At 43.8% G+C, this 16,540-nt stretch overlaps 1 protein-coding gene across 1 annotated transcript in view; it reads left to right on the plus strand.

Moving 5' to 3' along the window:
* The window catches only part of LPP (LIM domain containing preferred translocation partner in lipoma), a 641,451-nt gene that overhangs the window by 14,145 nt on the left and 610,766 nt on the right, over positions 1-16,540 (plus strand). The window contains exon 2 of the mRNA XM_007448432.1: positions 128-244. The gene's annotated coding sequence lies outside the window, so the exon portion shown is untranslated. The remainder of the gene's footprint in view (positions 1-127; positions 245-16,540) is intronic.

Genomic DNA, 16,540 nt, shown 5'->3' on the forward strand with positions numbered 1-16,540 from the left:
GATTTGCGGGTTTCAAGCCTGGTCTTCATTCCCAGTATGGTTTACCCAGTAAGTTCATAAACTTGGGAAGTTCTACAGCTGGTAAAGATCCTAGAGATTCATAAGCAACCTTCTCCCATTTCCACAGGTGGGAACATTGAGGAAGCAGAACTGAAGACAGAATCCAGTCACCTGATTCCAGTTCAGTGCTTCCTCCGTTGTTCTACAGGGCACTCATCGGAGGGAAGATATTTTTCCTCAGTTGGTGAGTCCTATGCAAAGAAGAAAACCTTTTCCTTTTGTAATCAATATGCATATTTTAATGAGTTTTAAAAAGCAGTGGTTTCCATTTAAAGCATGGGCACTGGTAACTAGGATGGGCTAAGAACTAAGAACAAAAATGTTCTTCCTGTCTTCTTGAGCCGAGTTCATTGGCAGTGGACAGGATATAATAATGCTAACAGCATGTGTGGCCAAGCAAAGACAGGACTCAGCTCTTGGAAGGTGGCAGGAAGAGAAACTGGAAGAAGATTTGGACGAATGAGGATTTTAGATTTGCCAGTAATTGCATTGCTTCCTTCTTTCTCCTTTGTCACGGAGGGAAGCGTTCTTGAAATTGAAGGACCAGAAAGAAAGTGTCAGTGAACAGCGTTATGGGCGTTTCTGAGGAAAAGAGGTAGGAGTATTGAGTGGCTCTTGTTCACCCCGGCGCAAGATGCTTCTCCTGGGATCTTACTGTATTTTCACATCAACCCTTTGAGGGAGGGGAAGCTAAATTCGCTTAGTCAAGGGTGTGCACCTGTGTCTTAAAGGGCCTGCACGGGCTCCACAGGGGTCTGAGTTTGAATCCTGGAATCCTGTTGCACACTCAGAAAGGAGAATGGTGAGCAGGTAAGGGAAACCTTCCCTTGTGTTTTGGAATTCCTCTGTGTTTATAGCAGGAAGAACATCGTATTCTAGAGGAGAATCAATGGTGTGGGATACCCTGGGCTGTAGGGGGATCTGAGGAAAATAGCTGGGGGATTCTGGGAAAGGCTTCTGTTTAGAATTCTAGATTTTTGCTCTCCATCTCCAGGGCCAATCCCTATATGCCCCACCTCTGGCTTTTTATCAGATAAATAATATGTGTTGCCATGTTTATGGTATAGTTTTTCAAAAGGGAGCAGATGCTGTTGTGATCCATAAAACCTAATTTCATTTCAAAAAGTATGGCTGAGTTTACAGTTACATTTTGTCACCCTTTGTTTTCTTAATCAATGTGTCTTTAAAGAACACCCAGTGTTCTTTGCACCTATGGATCTGCATAAGATGAAAGGCTGGAAACCACTGCTTGGACTCTGTTAAACATTTCAAACATGGTCTGAAATGTTTTGCCCCAAGCATGTACTTTGAGCATCAGATGTAAACCTTTGTTCTCCGCTCTACTGCCTGAGTTTTTTCAGGGCTTAAAATTAAATTGTGATGAATATGAAGCCCTGTACTTGGATTCAAACAAAAAATCGAGTGTGTCGTGACAGAATGGGAGAGAGCACCTTACCAGGAGCACGTTGGAAGAAACTCAGAAGTGTCTGTTGTCCATAAGCTAATTATGAGCCAGCAGTGGCCTTTGTCTTCCAAAACACTGATGCAGCCTCAGATTGCAGTACAGAGAGAACAACGTGGGTGGGTGACCCTGCCAGAAGCTGGCAAGTCCTGAGGTAAGGTGGGCCCTAGGCTCAGTTTGAGCAGGACCTGGGCTCTGTTTCTCTGCGGTGCTCCTTGCTCTGCCCTCTTGTGTGTGTGTTGGCTTCATCCTCAGGATGTTTCCCCTCTTGGTCACGGGCTGGCTGCCTGCTGTCACCTGGAAGCTTATGGCAGCTACACAGTGGAGAACAGGTGGTTCCTCCAAAGAGTATGTGAGTGCTGTTAGGGGGCAGAGAGAGGACTAAGGCTTTGTGGGTGACCATAAACCTTTTTCTTACCCTCCTGTTGGGGCTCTCCTAGGGTGTTGGACTTTAGTCCTCGCCTCCTCCTCTGAAAGGGACGTTAGCCAACTGGCCTCTCCACACTAGGATGCTGAGAGGACCGGAAATGATGTCCCACTGCTACAGGAATGAGACCGGAAAAGGCAGGATGCAGGGCACACATGACAATGGGCTTTAAGAATATAAAATGCAGTCAGAAGAGGGGCAGCATCTCCTGCTCATATGTGTAGCTCCACAGGCTAGTAGGATCTCTGGCACATAATAGGTGCACAGTGCATTTTCCTGGATAGAAAGACTAAATCCAAAGGTAGTGACTGGCCCTTTTCCTGAGAGTGTTCTATCAGGTGCTGGCCAATTCTCTGCTGGAAAGCTTTAGGAATTCTAGCACAGATGAGGCTGAACTTCATGGTTTTATGAGAATGAAACAAATAACTGGACAGAAATAGGCTTCTGGGACCAGTACACCTTAAGAAGTTTGCGAGTGCATAAAAAGGCAGTGAGTATGGTGGCATGGGGTATCAGAAGACCTGCCAAATATTAGATGTGCAGCCCTAGAAAACAACATCCCTGCACCTTCATTCCCCTGATCAGAGAATTAGGAATAATAATCGTTGTCCTGCCCACCTCTCGTGTTTGTTTAGAGCAAGTGGGTTGATAGATGCCAACTTGTTTTGCAAACTGTAAAGTGTGGTCCATACATGATAGGTCATTACACTTGTTTTCTTCTTTAGTTTCAACATAAAGAATATAAAGAAGCATAAGACAATGGAAAGTGCAATCCCCTGCACTGTTTCTGGTGCATAGTATATGCTCAGTGTGTGTCCTTCCTTCCAACTCTGTACCCACATCATCCCCAGGACTGGATGGACAGTAATTTGTCCTCAGTCTTAGAAAGGAGCTAGATCTGGAACCTCTCTTAATGATCGTGGTTGAAGTTGAGATGAAGTTGTGTATCATGATTACTTTCCATATTTGTTTTTGCTCTAGGCAGCAGGAGGTGGAGGGAGGTAGATTCAGAGACTGAGGAAGTCTCAGTGCTTTGAGAAATTCCCTAGAAGCTATAGTCTAGCCATTTGGGACTTGCGTTGCTTGATTAGATAGTCACACCTGCTCTAGGCGTGACTGGCCTACTGGGAGTCAGGAAGGAAATTATTTCCCTCTGTTGATACTAGCATACAATTGTTGATGGTAGCCAAGGGCTTTCAGTTTTAATATTTCCTCTTTGGTCCTCAGAAGAATCAGGTATTAATCTCTGCCGGAAGCAAAGCATTGGTCACTTCCGTCAGAGGTGAAGGTCTTGGCTTCCTCCAGTCTGTCAGTCAGGTGATTTCTGGGCATGTGTGACCATCTGTGTAGCCAGCTTTAATGCTTTTATGTTACTGCTTCAAAAGTTACAAAAGGATTTGTTGGGTCTGAGCAGGGACTCCTCCAGACTCCTGAGGCCCTGTGGCTGTTCTGTAACCAAGGGATGTGTTGTCGGAGATGTTTTGCTGTCCATGTAAGTAGAAGGTGGAGCTGGCTCTTTTGTTTCCTTCCTCCTAATTCCACGTGCTTCTATTTCCTGACCTCAGCACAGTGGACACACTTGTTCTCTACCTTGGGCAGAGCCCTAGGTTGTCAGGAGTTCTCAGGTTCTCCCCCATTGGGCTACTATGTGGTGGAGGGGGGCTGATGGCGAATGGATGGAGAGCCCTGTTAGTCCTGTATAGATTGCTGCCAAATATTTACCCCTGGTTCACAGGGCGTGTGCTTGCTCTCTGCCCAGGTCTTTTTTTTTTTTTTCTTTAACATCTTTATTGGAGTATAATTGCTTTACAATGGTGTGTTAGTTTCTGCTTTATAACAAAGTGAACCAGCTGTACATATACGTATATCCCCATATCTCCTCCCTCTTGCATCTCCCTCCCACCTTCCCTATCCCACCGCTCTAGGTGGTCACAAAGCAGGGAGCTAATCTCCCGATACTATGTGGCCGCCTCCCACTAGCTGTCTGTTTCACATTTGGTAGTGTATATATGTCCATGCCACTCTCTCACTTCATCCCAGCTGACCCTTCCCCCTCCCCGTGTCCTCAAGTCCATTCTCTCCCTCTGCGTCTTTATTCCTGTCCTGCCCGTAGGTTCTTCAGAACCATTTTTGTTTTTTCTCCTTTAGATTCCGTATATACGTGTTAGCATACGGTATTTGTTTTTCTCTTTCTGACTTACTTCACTCTGTATGACAGACTCCAGGACCATCCACATTACTACAAATAACTCAATTTCATTTTAGTTTAACTGAGTAATATTCCATTGTATATATGGGCCACATCTTCTTTATCCATTCATCTGTCGATGGACACTTAGGTTGCTTCCATGTCCTGGCTATTGTAAATAGAACTGCAGTGAACAGTGTGGTACATGACTCTTTTCGAATTATGGTTTACTCAGGGTATATGCCCAGTAGTGGGATTGCTGGGTCGTATGGTGGTTCTATTTTTAATTTTTTAAGGAACCTCCATGCTGTTCTCCATAGTGGCTGTATCAATTTGCATTCCCACCAACAGTGCAAGAGGGTTCCTTTTTCTCCATGCCCTCTGCAGCATGTATAGTTTGTAGATTTTTTGACGATGGCCATTCTGACTGGTGTGAGGTGATACCTCATTGTAGTTTTGATTTGCATTTCTCTAATGGTCAGTGATGCTGAGCATCCTTTCGTGTGTTTGTTGGCAATCTGTATATCTTCTTTGGACAAATGTCTATTTAGGTCTTCTGCCCATTTTTGGATTGGGTTGTTTGTTTCTTTGATATTGAGCTGCATGAGCTGCTTGTAAATTTTGGAGATTAATCCTTTGTCAGTTGCTTCATTTGCAAATATTTTCTCCCATTCTGAGGGTTGTCTTTTCACCTTGTTTGTAGTTTCCTTTGCTGTGCAAAAGGTTTTAAGTTTCATTAGGTCCCATTTGTTTATTTTCATTTCCATTTCTCTAGGAGGTGGGTCAGAAAGGATCTTGCTGTGATTTATGTCGTAGAGTGTTCTGCCTGTGTTTTCCTCTAAGAGTTTTATAGTGTCTGGTCTTACATTTAGGTCTTTAATTCATTTTGAGTTTATTTTTGTGTATAGCGTTAGGGAGTGTTCTAATTTCATTCTTTTCCATGTAGCTGTCCAGTTTTCCCAGCACCGCTTATTGAAGAGGGTGTCTTTTCTCCATTGTATATTCTTGCCTCCTTTATCAAAAATAAGGTGACCATAGGTGCATGGGTTTATCTCTGGGCTCTCCATCCTGTTCCTTTGATCTACATTTCTGTTTTTGTGTCAGTACCATACCGTCTTGATTACTGTAGCCTTGTAGTATAGTCTGAAGTCAGGGAGCCTGATTCCTCCAGCTCCATTTTTCTTTCACAAGGTTCCTTTGGCTATTCGGGGTCTTTTGTGTTTCCACACAAACTGTGAAATTTTTTGTTCTAGTTCTGTGAAAAATGCCACTGGTAGTTTGATAGGGATTGCATTGAGTCTGTAGACTGCTTTGGGTAGTACCATTATTGTCACAATGTTGATTCTTCCAATCCAAGAACATGGTATATCTCTCCATCTGTTTGTATCGTCTTTAATTTCCTTCATCAGTGTCTTATAGTTTTCTGCATACAGGTGTTTTGTCTCCTTAGGTAGGTTTATTCCTAGGTATTTTATTCTTTTTGTTGCCGTGGTAAATGGGAGTGTTTCCTTAATTTCTCTTTCAGATTTTTCATCATTAGTATATAGGAATGCAAGAGATTTCTGTGCATTAATTTTGTATCCTGCTACTTTACCAGATTCATCGATTAGCTCTAGTAGTTTTCTGGTAGCATCTTTAGGATTCTCTATGTATAGTATCATGTCATCTGCAAACAGTGGCAGCTTTACTTCTTGTTTTCTGATTTGGATTCCTTTTATTTCTTTTTCTTTTCTGATTGCTGTGGCTAAAACTTCCAAAACTATGTTGAATAATAGTGGTGAGAGTGGACAGCCTTGTCTTGTTCCTGATCTTAGAGGAAGTGGTTTCAGTTTTTCACTATTGAGAACAATGTGGGCTGTGGGTTTGTCATATATGGCCTTTATTATGTTGAGGCAAGTTCCCTCTATGCCTGCTTTCTGGAGGGTTTTTATCATAAATGGGTGTTGAATTTTGTCAACAGCTTTTTCTGCATCTATTGAGATGATCATATGGTTTTTATCCTTCAGTTTGTTAATATGGTGTATCACATTGATTGATTTGTGTATAATGAAGAACCCTAGCATTCCTGGGATAACCCCCACTTGATCATGGTGTATGATCCTTTTAATGTGCTGTTGGATTCTGTTTGCTAGTATTTTGTTGGGGATTTTTGCATCTATGTTCATCAGTGATATTGGCCTTTAGTTTTCTTTCCTTGTGACATCTTTGTCTGGTTTTGGTATCAGGGTGATGGTGGCCTCATAGAAAGAGTTTGGGAGTGTTTCTCCCTCTGCTATATTTGGGAAGAGTTTGAGAAGGATAGGTGTTAGCTCTTCTCTAAATGTTTGATAGAATTTGCCTGTGAAGCCATCTGGTCCTGGGCTTTTGTTTGTTGGAAGATTTTTAATCACAGTCTCAATTTCAGTGTTTGTGATTGGTCTGTTTATATTTTCTATTTCTTCCTTGTTCAGTGTTGGAAGTTTGTGCTTTTCTAAGAGTTTGTCCATTTCTTCCAGGTTGTCCATTTTATTGGCATATAGTTGTTTGTAGTAGTCTCTTATAATCCTTTGCATTTCTGCAGTGTCAGTTGTTACTTCTCCTTTTTCATTTCTAATGCTGTTGATTTGAGTCTTCTTTTTTTCTTGATGAGTCTGGCTAATGGCTTATCAATTTTGTTTATCTTCTCAAAGAAGCAGCTTTTAGTTTTATTGATCTTTGCTATCATTTCCTTCATTTCTTTTTCATTTATTTCTGATCTGATCTTCATGATTTCTTTCCTTCTGCTGACTTTGGGGTTTTTTTGTTCTTCTTTCTCTAATTGCTTTAGGTGTAAGTTTTGGTTGTTTTTTTGAGATGTTTGTTGTTTCTTGAGGTAGGATTGTATTGCTATAAACTTCCTTCTTAGAACTGCTTTTGCTGCATCCCATAGGTTTTGGGTCGTCGTGTTTTCATTGTCATTTGTTTCTAGGTACTTTCTGATTTCCTCTTTGATTTCTTCAGTGATCCCTTGGTTATTTAGTAGATTATTGTTTAGCCTCCACGTGTTTGTATTTTTTACAGATTTTTTCCTGTAATTGATATCTCATAGTATTGTGGTCGGAAAAGATACTTGATACGATTTCAATTTTCTTAAATTTACCGAGGCTTGATTGGTGATACAAGATAGGGTCTATCCTAGAGGATGTTCCATGAGCACTTGAGAAGAAAGTGTATTCTGTTGTTTTTGGATGGAATGTCCTATAAATATCAATTAAGTCCATCTTGTTTAATGCATCATTTAAAGCTTGTGTTTTCTTATTTATTTTCATTTTGGATGATCTGTCCATTCGTGAAAGTGGGGTCTTAAAGTCCCCTCCTATGATTGTGTTACTGTCGATTTCCCCTTGTATGGCTGTTACCATTTGCCTTTTGTATTGAGGTACTTCTATGTTGGGTGCATAAATGTTTACAATTGTTATATCTTCATCTTGGATTGACCCCTTGGTCATTATGTAGTGTCCTTCTTTGTCTCTTGTAATAGTCTTTATTTTAAAGTCTGTTTTGTCTGACGTGAGAATTGCTACTCCAGCTTTCTTTTGATTTCCATTTGCATGGAATATCTTTTTCTGTTCCCTCACTTTCAGTCTGTATGTGTCCCTAGGACTGAAATGGGTGTCTTGCAGACAGCATATATACTGGTCTTGTTTTTGTATCCATTCAGCCCCAGTCTTTGTCTTTTGGTTGGAGCATTTAATCCATTTACATTTAAGGTAGTTATTGATATGTATGTTCCTATTACCATTTTCTTAATTGTTTTGGGTTTGTTATTGTAGGTCTTTCCCTTCTCTTGTGTTTCCTGCCTAAAGAAGTTCCTTTAGCATTTGTTGTAAAGCTGGTTTGGCGGTGCTGAATTCTGTTAGCTTTTGCTTGTCTCTAAAGGTTTTAATTTCTCCATTGAACCTGAATGAGATCCTTGCTGGGTAGAGTAATCTTGGTTGTAGGTTTTTCCCTTTCGTCACTTTAAATATGTCCTGCCACTCCCTTCTGACTTTCAGAGTTTCTGCTGAAAGATCAGTTGTTAACCTTATGGGGATTCCCTTGTATGTTATTTGTTGTTTTTCCCTTGCTGCTTTTACTATTTTTTTCTTTGTATTTAATTTTTGATAGTTTGATTAATATGTGTCTTGGCATGTTTCTCCTTGGATTTATCCTGTATGGGACTCTCTGTGCTTTCTGGACTTGATTGACTATTTCCTTTTCCATATTAGGGAGGTTTTCAACTATAATCTCTTCAAATACTTTCTCAGCCCCTTTCTTGTTTTGTTCTTCTTTTGGGACCTCTGTAATTTGAATGTTGGTGCGTTTAATGTTTTCCCAGATGTCTCTGAGACTGTCCTCAATTCTTTTCATTCTTTTTTCTTTATTCTGCCTCGCGGTAGTTATTTCCACTATTTTATCTGCCAGGTTATTTATCCATTCTTCTGCCTCAGTTATTCTGCTATTGATTCCTCCTAGAGAATTTTAAATTTCAGTTATTGTGGTTTTCTTCATTGTCTGTTTGCTCTTTACTTCTTCTAGGTCCTTGTTAAACGTTCCTTGTATTTTCTGCATTCTATTTCCAAGATTTTGGATCATCTTTATTATCATTACTCTGAATTCTTTTTCAGGTAAACTGCCTATTTCCTCTTTATTTATTTGGTCTGGTGGGTTTTTACCTTGCTCCTTCATCTGCCGTGTGTTTGTCCGTCTTGTCATTTTGCTTAACTTACTGTGTTTGGGGTCTCCTTTTCACAGGCTGCTGGTTCGTAGTTCCCCTTGTTTTTGGTGTGTGTCACCAGTGGCTAAGGTTGGTTCAGTGGGTTGTGTAGGCTTCCTGGTGGAGGGGACTGGTGCCTGTGTTCTGGTGGATGAGGCTGGATCTTGTCTTTCTGGTGGGCAGAACCGCGTTCAGTGGTGTGTTTTGGGATGTCTGTGACCTTATTATGATTTTAGGCAGGCTCTCTGCTAATGGGTAGGGTTGTGTTCCTGTCTTGCTAGATGTTTGGCATAGGGTATCCCGCACTGTAGCTTGCTGGTCGTTGAGTGGAGCTGGTTCTTAGTGTTGAGATGGCGATCTCTGGGAGCACTTTCGCCATTTGATATTAGGTGGAGCCGGGAGGTCTCTGGTGGACCAATGTCCTGAACTTGGCTCTACCACCTCGGAGACTCAGGGCTGACATCTGGCCAGAGCACCAAGACCCTGTCAACCACATGGCTCAGAAGAAAAGGGAGAAAAAAAAGAAAGAAAAAAATAAAATAAGAAAGTTATTAAAACTAAAAAATATTAAAAATTAAAAAAATTAGAAAGTAATAAAAAAAGAAAGAAAGAAAGAAGAGATCAACGAAACCAAAAAAACAAATCCACCAATGATGGCAAGCACTAAAAACTATACTAAAAACCAAGCAAACAAAAACGGACAGACAGAACCCTAGGACAAATGGTAAAAGCAACGCTATACAGACAAAATCACAAAAAGAAGCATACACATACACCCTCACAAAAAGAGAAAAAGGAAAAAACAATATATTTATATATATTAAAAAAAAAGGGAAGAGAGCAACCAAATCAATAAACAATTCTACCAATGATAATAAATTCTAAATACTAAACTAAGATAAACATAAAACCAGAAACAAATTAGATGCAGAAAGCAAACCCCAAGTCAACAGTTGCTCCCAAAGTCTACTGCCTCCGTTTTGGGATGCTTCATTGTCTATTCAGGTATTGCACAGATGTAGGGAACGTCAAGTTGATTGTGGGGTTTTAATCTGCTGCTCCTGAGGCTGCTGAGAGAGATCTCCCTTTCCCTTCTTTGTTCACACAGCTCCTGGGGCTCAGCTTTGGATTTGGACCCGCCTCTGCGTATAGGTCACCTGAGGGCGTCTCTTCCCTCAGGCAGGATGGGGTTAAAGGAGCAGCTGATTCGGGGGCTCTGGCTCACTCACACCGGGGGGAGCGCGGGGTACGGAATGTGGGGCGAGCCTGGGGTGGCAGAGGCCAGCGTGACGTTGCACCAGCCTGAGGCACGCCGTGCGTTCTCCTGGGAAAGTTGTCCCTGGATCACGGGACCCTGGCAGTGGCGGGCTGCAGAGGCTCCCGGGAGGGGAGGTGTGGATAGTGACCTGTGCTTACACACAGGCTTCCTGGTGGCTGCAGCAGCAGCCTTAGCGTCTCATGCCCGTCTCTGGGATCTGCACTGATAGCTGCAGTTCGCGCCCATCTCTGGAGCTCGTTTAGGCAGTGCTCTGAATCCCCTCTCCTCACGCCCCCCGAAACAATGGACTCTTGTCTCTTAGGCAGGTCCAGACTTTTTCCTGGATTCCCTCCTGGCTAGCTTTGGTGCACTAGCCCCTTCAGGCTGTGTTCACGCAGCCAACCCTAGTCCTCTCCCTGGGATCTGACCTCTGAAGCTTGAGCCTCAGCTCTCAGCCCGGCCCACCCCAGCCGGTGAGCAGACAAGCCTCTCGGGCTGGTGAGTGCCGGTCGGCACCGATCCTCTGTGCGGGAATCTCTCCGCTTTGCCCTCCGCACCCCCGTTGCTGCGCTCTGCTCCGCGGCTCCGAAGCTCCCCGCTCCGCCTCCCGCAGTCTCCGCCCACGAAGGGGCTTCCGAGTGTGTGGAGACCTTTCCTCCTTCACAGCTCCCTCCCACTGGTGCAGGTCCCATCCCTATTCTTTTGTCTCTGTTTTTTTCTTTTTTCTTTTGCCCTACCCAGGTACGCGGGGAGTTTCTTGCCTTTTGGGAGGTCTGCGGTCTTCTGCCAGCGTTCAGTGGCTGTTCTGTAGGAGTTGTTCCATGTGTAGATGTATTTCTGATGTATCTGTGGGGAGGAAGGTGATCTCCGCCTCTTACTCTTCCGCCATCTTGAAGGTCTCCCTCTGATCACCAGGTCTTATATTAGGTGCTTGGGAAATCGAGGTAATTAAGTTATAGCTTCTCAAGGGGCTTAGATGAAAGGATGGGGGACTGGAAAGGATTGGGAACATTGGGGAAGGTTTCTAGGAGGAGGGGGCCTGACCTCAGAACTTCTCAGTGAATCATGGAGCTGCAGTTTGGCTGGACAGGTTCTCATGGTGGTGTAGCTGATGGCAGAACACAGCTGGGCAGGCAAGGAGCCTTTCACCTTCCACATGTGTTTCAGTCTCTGGTTTATTTCCCATCACTGTACTGTTGACGGAAGCATCATGTTGATTTTGACCTGCACTGACATTATTTCCATGGTCACCTCCAGGTGGCCAGAGCATGCCTGGGTGTATGTTACCAAGCCAGCAATCATCTCTACATTCTGTGGGACACGGGTTCCTTTCAAGAGTTCCTGATAGCCAGTCTCTTTTGGTCTACTCCCTAAGCCTCAAGAAAAATGGTGGTGTTGGTAGGGGCCTTTAAAATAATCCAGGACTGGACCTCTCAGATTGGAATGCTGTCTTCTCTATCTATCGCTGCATAACCAGTTACCCCAAACTTAGCACTTTAAAACAAGAAACATTATGTCACAGGTTCTGTGAGTCAGGATTCTGGGAACAGCTTAGATGGGTACCTCCAGGTCTGTCCTGAGGCTGCAGTCTCATCTGAAGGTTCCGCTGCGGAGGACCCACCACCAAGCTCAATCACATTGTTGGCAGGATCCAGTTCCCCACGGGTTGTTGTACTGGGCGCCTCAGCTCCTTGCCGACTGTTGGCTGGAGGCTGCCCTCAGTTGCTTGCCTTGTGGGCTTCTCCACAGGCAGCTCACAACGTGGCAGCTGGCTTCCCTCAGAGCAGGTGAGCAAGACACAATCCCTCAGACCAAGCCACATCCACAGCCTTTTTGTAACCTAATCCTGGAAGTGACACAGCATTTCCTCTGCCTCGTTCTGCTTGCTGAAAGCAAGTCACTAGATCCAGCCCAGTCAAGGGGAGGGACTGCACAAGGGCCTGAAGCACAGGAGGTGGAGTTACAGGGGGCCCTCTGGGCGCTACCTGCCTCAGACACCCAAGCTTACATGGCAAGCGCTAAAGTGCATATTCTCAGTGCACCTCTGTGGATCAGTTTTCCTTGAAGACTTTTTTGGGGGAGAACTCCATTTAAAATCTGAATATAAGCATTGGTATGTAATCACACAGAATGAATAACTAGCATGGCTTTTCAGAGGAAGAACACAAGTTTTTTTTGTTTTTTTTTTTTTGCGGTATGCGGGCCTCTCCCTGTCGTGGCCTCTCCCGTTGCGGAGCACAGGCTCCGGACGCGCAGGCTCAGTGGCCATGGCTCACGGGCCTAGCCACTCCGCGGCACGTGGGATCCTCCCGGACTGGGGCACGAACCCGTGTCCCCTGCATTGGCAGGCGGACCGTCAACCACTGCGCCACCAGGGAAGCCCAGAACACAAGTTTTTAATTAATGCTGTGCTACTATACCTCTAACTCTTTGCCCTCTTTAGCAGTTAGGGCTGCTTTGGTAGAAATGTTTGCATGTTCTTACTTGAGCTCTTTGCTGTGCAGATGAGATGCCAAGACCCAGAGAGGGGACAGACTCTTCCCAGGGCCACAGAGCCAGGGGTAGCCATGGGAGGGACATCTAAGGCACCTCAGACTCTGGCCCAGTGCGTCCCCTCCACCTCTCTGCGCAGTCTCTGCCTCCAAATCAGTCCACACCACTTTTAGGCATGTGTTCTCTGCTTTTTGCAACCTCTGTCCTGTCCCAGAAAGAGATTGGGGAAAATAGGTCAAAATTTGGAGACTTGAGCCTTGATGTTGTTCTTTTAGTTAAATTTCAGGGTGTACATCTCCTATTGAGTCACGCTGTGTCCTGAAAAGTTGCATAAATCAGTATTACTTGGCTCAGACGGTATGTCTCTGCAGTTATGAATAACATTTGTATTAAGAACAGTGAGCCAATACACAACATTACTGTGAGACTGACAGGATCAGACAGAAGACCTCAGTCAATACTTTCTGTCTGGCAGAAAGCTCTTTTCCAGAGCATCCGTCTCCTCCCCCCACCAAAATAGTCTTTTTATAAAACCAAGCTCGGCAGTACATTTTATAGAAGATGACAGGTTCCCTTAGAGCCCACCTTAACATTCCTAAAAATTAATGGAAATGGGAGACTTAAAAGGATGGTCAAACTCATTAGCAGCCCTGCAGACAAAACAAGGAAGGCCAGCTTTGGTCATTGAGACTCTGTCACTGGCCAGAATGTTAATACTATTCCCAACTCCACGGTTCCTTTTGGATTTCAATATTTTTTTTTTTTTTTACTTTTGGTGCTTTCAAAGTGTTTCTTATCAATTATGTAACTTTTATTGAAAGTTGATAGTAAGTAGTCTTCATTGGGGGAAAGCAACGAGCTAAGTGGAATTTTTTTTTTTTTTAAAGGATAGCTTTATTACTGATATGTTGCCAGGCAAAGGGGGACACATTGGGCTCCTGCCTCAAAAAACTATGTGTCCCTGATAAAGCGGAATTGGAATAGGGAGACTGTCATATATCAGCTGCATAATCTTACTTAAGTTGTTTAATCATTTTTAAACTGGTTTCCATATCTGAAAAATATTGTGCCAGTAGCACCTATCTTACAGATTCTTCTGTGCTCACAAAGCAGCATGACGTATTTAAAGTGCCAATTGTGTATGCTTCTTAGTGCGTAGTTGGTGCACATTGAACGGTTTCATTTCCAATCTCCTTAATAGTCTGTAACTGCTAGAAACCACCCTGGTTCTTTTCTTTGTCAGACCATTATCTCAATGTCCGCACTTTGCACTGTCTCCTCGGCTTGGGCCAGACCTGCAGCATTTGCATATGTCACCCCAGATTTCATCTTTCCCTGAATAACTAAAAAGCCTTAACATTTATAATTTTGCTCAATGGCTCCCAAGACATAAATACAGACATCAAAATATGCTCATGTTTTCTGGTCTTTGGAAATATAGTCGTTTTGGGAACAACTATTTGTACACTGTGTTTCATGAGGAAGGTTTATTAAGAAGTCATTGTTGGTTTTCATGACAAGATTGTTCAGTCCAGAGGGTGAGCTCCACTCAGCTACCATCAGCCACCTCTTCCTTTGTAAATGGAAGCTTCTCTGGGACCTGCCCAGGGCTGACCCTCTCCGGTTCCTCTTTGGACTCCTTTAGGATGACATCACTTCCCCCTGCTTCAGTGGTGACTGGCTTGAGTTATATCAGTTATTAAAAATGATCTAATATTTTCCTCTTAAATCTAGGGCCCTGGTTTGTTCTATGATTAAGCTGGTGATTTATTTATAATATGGTACGAGACGGCTACAGCCACTCTATGATGTAATCTAAGAATGACATGAAAACAAAATAGGCTTTTACATAATGGAAGTGTTCCTGTAATACAGTGTAGGGCAAGGCTTTTTTTCCGTTGAGAATAGAGATGGATTCTTTACTTTCCCTCCAGTCCTTTCTTATCTCTGTTTCCCATTTGTAAGTCTTAAGGACTTTAAGTCAATTAAAAAAAAATCAGCATTTAAAACCCCACAAAGACTCTGGTTGACTCTTCTAATCTCTTCTTGTCATCATCTTTGTTCCCTTCCCCCAGTGCTCTCCTTGGCCTCTGTTTTGGCTACAGCTCTCTCAGCAGCCCTTAGCCTCCTCTCATCACACCATGGTCCTCACCATTCCTTTGCTTATGCTGTTCTTGCTACAGGAAAGACTTCCCGGATCCTGAATCTTCAGTTTTCCTCATCTGAAGAATGAGTAGTTTGGGTTTCATTTCATGTGGCCGCATGGTGGATTGGTAGTGGCTCTTTGAGATGCTGTGTTGAGAAGGATTCTGAAGCGGTATCCTGACCGAGAAGGAAAGAGTCCGTGATCATTTAGCAGTGTCTGCCATGGCTGTGGGTGGGGAAGGGAGGGTGGAGGCGCACAGGAGGTCTCTGGGCAGTTTTTGGACTGGATGATTTAGAGCTCTCTTTTGTTTTACTTTCTGGGATGCTTTGATTTGCTGACTTTAAGTGTCTTGCCCAAGGTCACACAGGCAAGTAGTGGTTAGAATCCAATGCTCAGTTGTAGAGATGGTTAAAAACTACATATTCTAATGCAGCCTGGCCGTGGGAGTTGAGAAGCTGGGATCAACAAGACTAGAGGGACCATGGTTTACCAGAGGCACAAGACTCCCCAAATTCTTCGTATCCTTGGGGTGGAGTGGGCTCAGGAGATGCTCTTCACCTCTTTGCCTTCTTTGCTTCCAAAGAGTTATGATGTCTACAGTATTCTAATTTATGTCAAAGGTGGCATTTCAAGGTCAAGGTCAGAAAGTTAGGTTACTCTGCCAGGGTCTTCTTCCTGGGTCAAGGCTCACAGAGTTAACCCACGTTCCTTTGGATCCTCTGTGCCTCTCTCCCAGACCCCAGACAAAATGCTCAGCTCTCCAGAGAATGCTAAATTGCTTGAGCACTAGGTCAGCTCCCCCCCCCCGCCCCCAAAAAAAGCCATGGAACAGTGAGAGACAGAGATAGAGGAGGGAAAGGAAGGGGGCAGTTTAGGATAGATGAAAGAAGGAACCAGAGGTGGTTAGTGTGGAGAAGAGAGAAAGGGGATGGAGGAGGAGGGAGCAGAGTGGGACTCTGCCATGGAAGGGGCCATGAACTTGCTCTTTGTGACCCCGGAAGGAGTTCTGGGAGCAGTGGGTGGAAGCAACAGAAAGACAGTGTGAGGGAGAATGTTTTAGTATTAAGAGCAGACCACAGTGGCATGGGCCATTTCGGGCGTTAGGGTTATTTAGGTAGAGGCTGATACTGATGGGTCCTCGCAGAGGAAATAAGACGTTGGGCTAGATGCCCTTTAAGGTCGTTCCTGTCCAGAGAGCATGGAATTTTCTATAGACATGTTTTGTGTGCATTTTGTGTGCAAATTAAATAATTTCCATTTTAAAGCGAAGGCTTTATGGAGGGAGGTGATTCTTCTTTTCTCCATGGGCTTGGCACACAGAAATGCTGACTTATCTTGGGCAATCTTGTTTCACTTAGCATTATTGATGAAGGAAAGGAGGCTAACTAAGGATGTCTTAGTACTTGTTTGTGCTGAATGCAGTTTTGAGGATGATTTCTGAGCTTCTTTTCAAGACAGTTCCAAAGAATTCTGTTCTGTTGGTGTCCTTCAATCCGCTCCCCACCCACTGCCCCCTCCAATGTCAACAGCTTGCTTTTTCTGTGCTATCAGAGTGCTTTGTTTATACCTCCAGTGGAGCATTCACGTTGCTTTGCTCTGCTATGTAAGCAGATTTCCAGTCTTCCTTCTCCCCAAGGTTGTAGAAGGTTCCTAAGAGCATAAATCCTGTCTTATTCCATAAGAGGACCCATGGTGCCCAGTGTAGTGGTTTGCAAATAATGATGATGACTCATTAACCTAACAACTGTGTATTTAGCACCTACTATGTGCTAGACTCTTCCAGGTGTAGGGT

Source organism: Lipotes vexillifer, unplaced genomic scaffold, assembly GCF_000442215.2.
Source record: "Lipotes vexillifer unplaced genomic scaffold, Lipotes_vexillifer_v1.1 scaffold388, whole genome shotgun sequence".
NCBI lineage: Eukaryota > Metazoa > Chordata > Mammalia > Artiodactyla > Lipotidae > Lipotes > Lipotes vexillifer.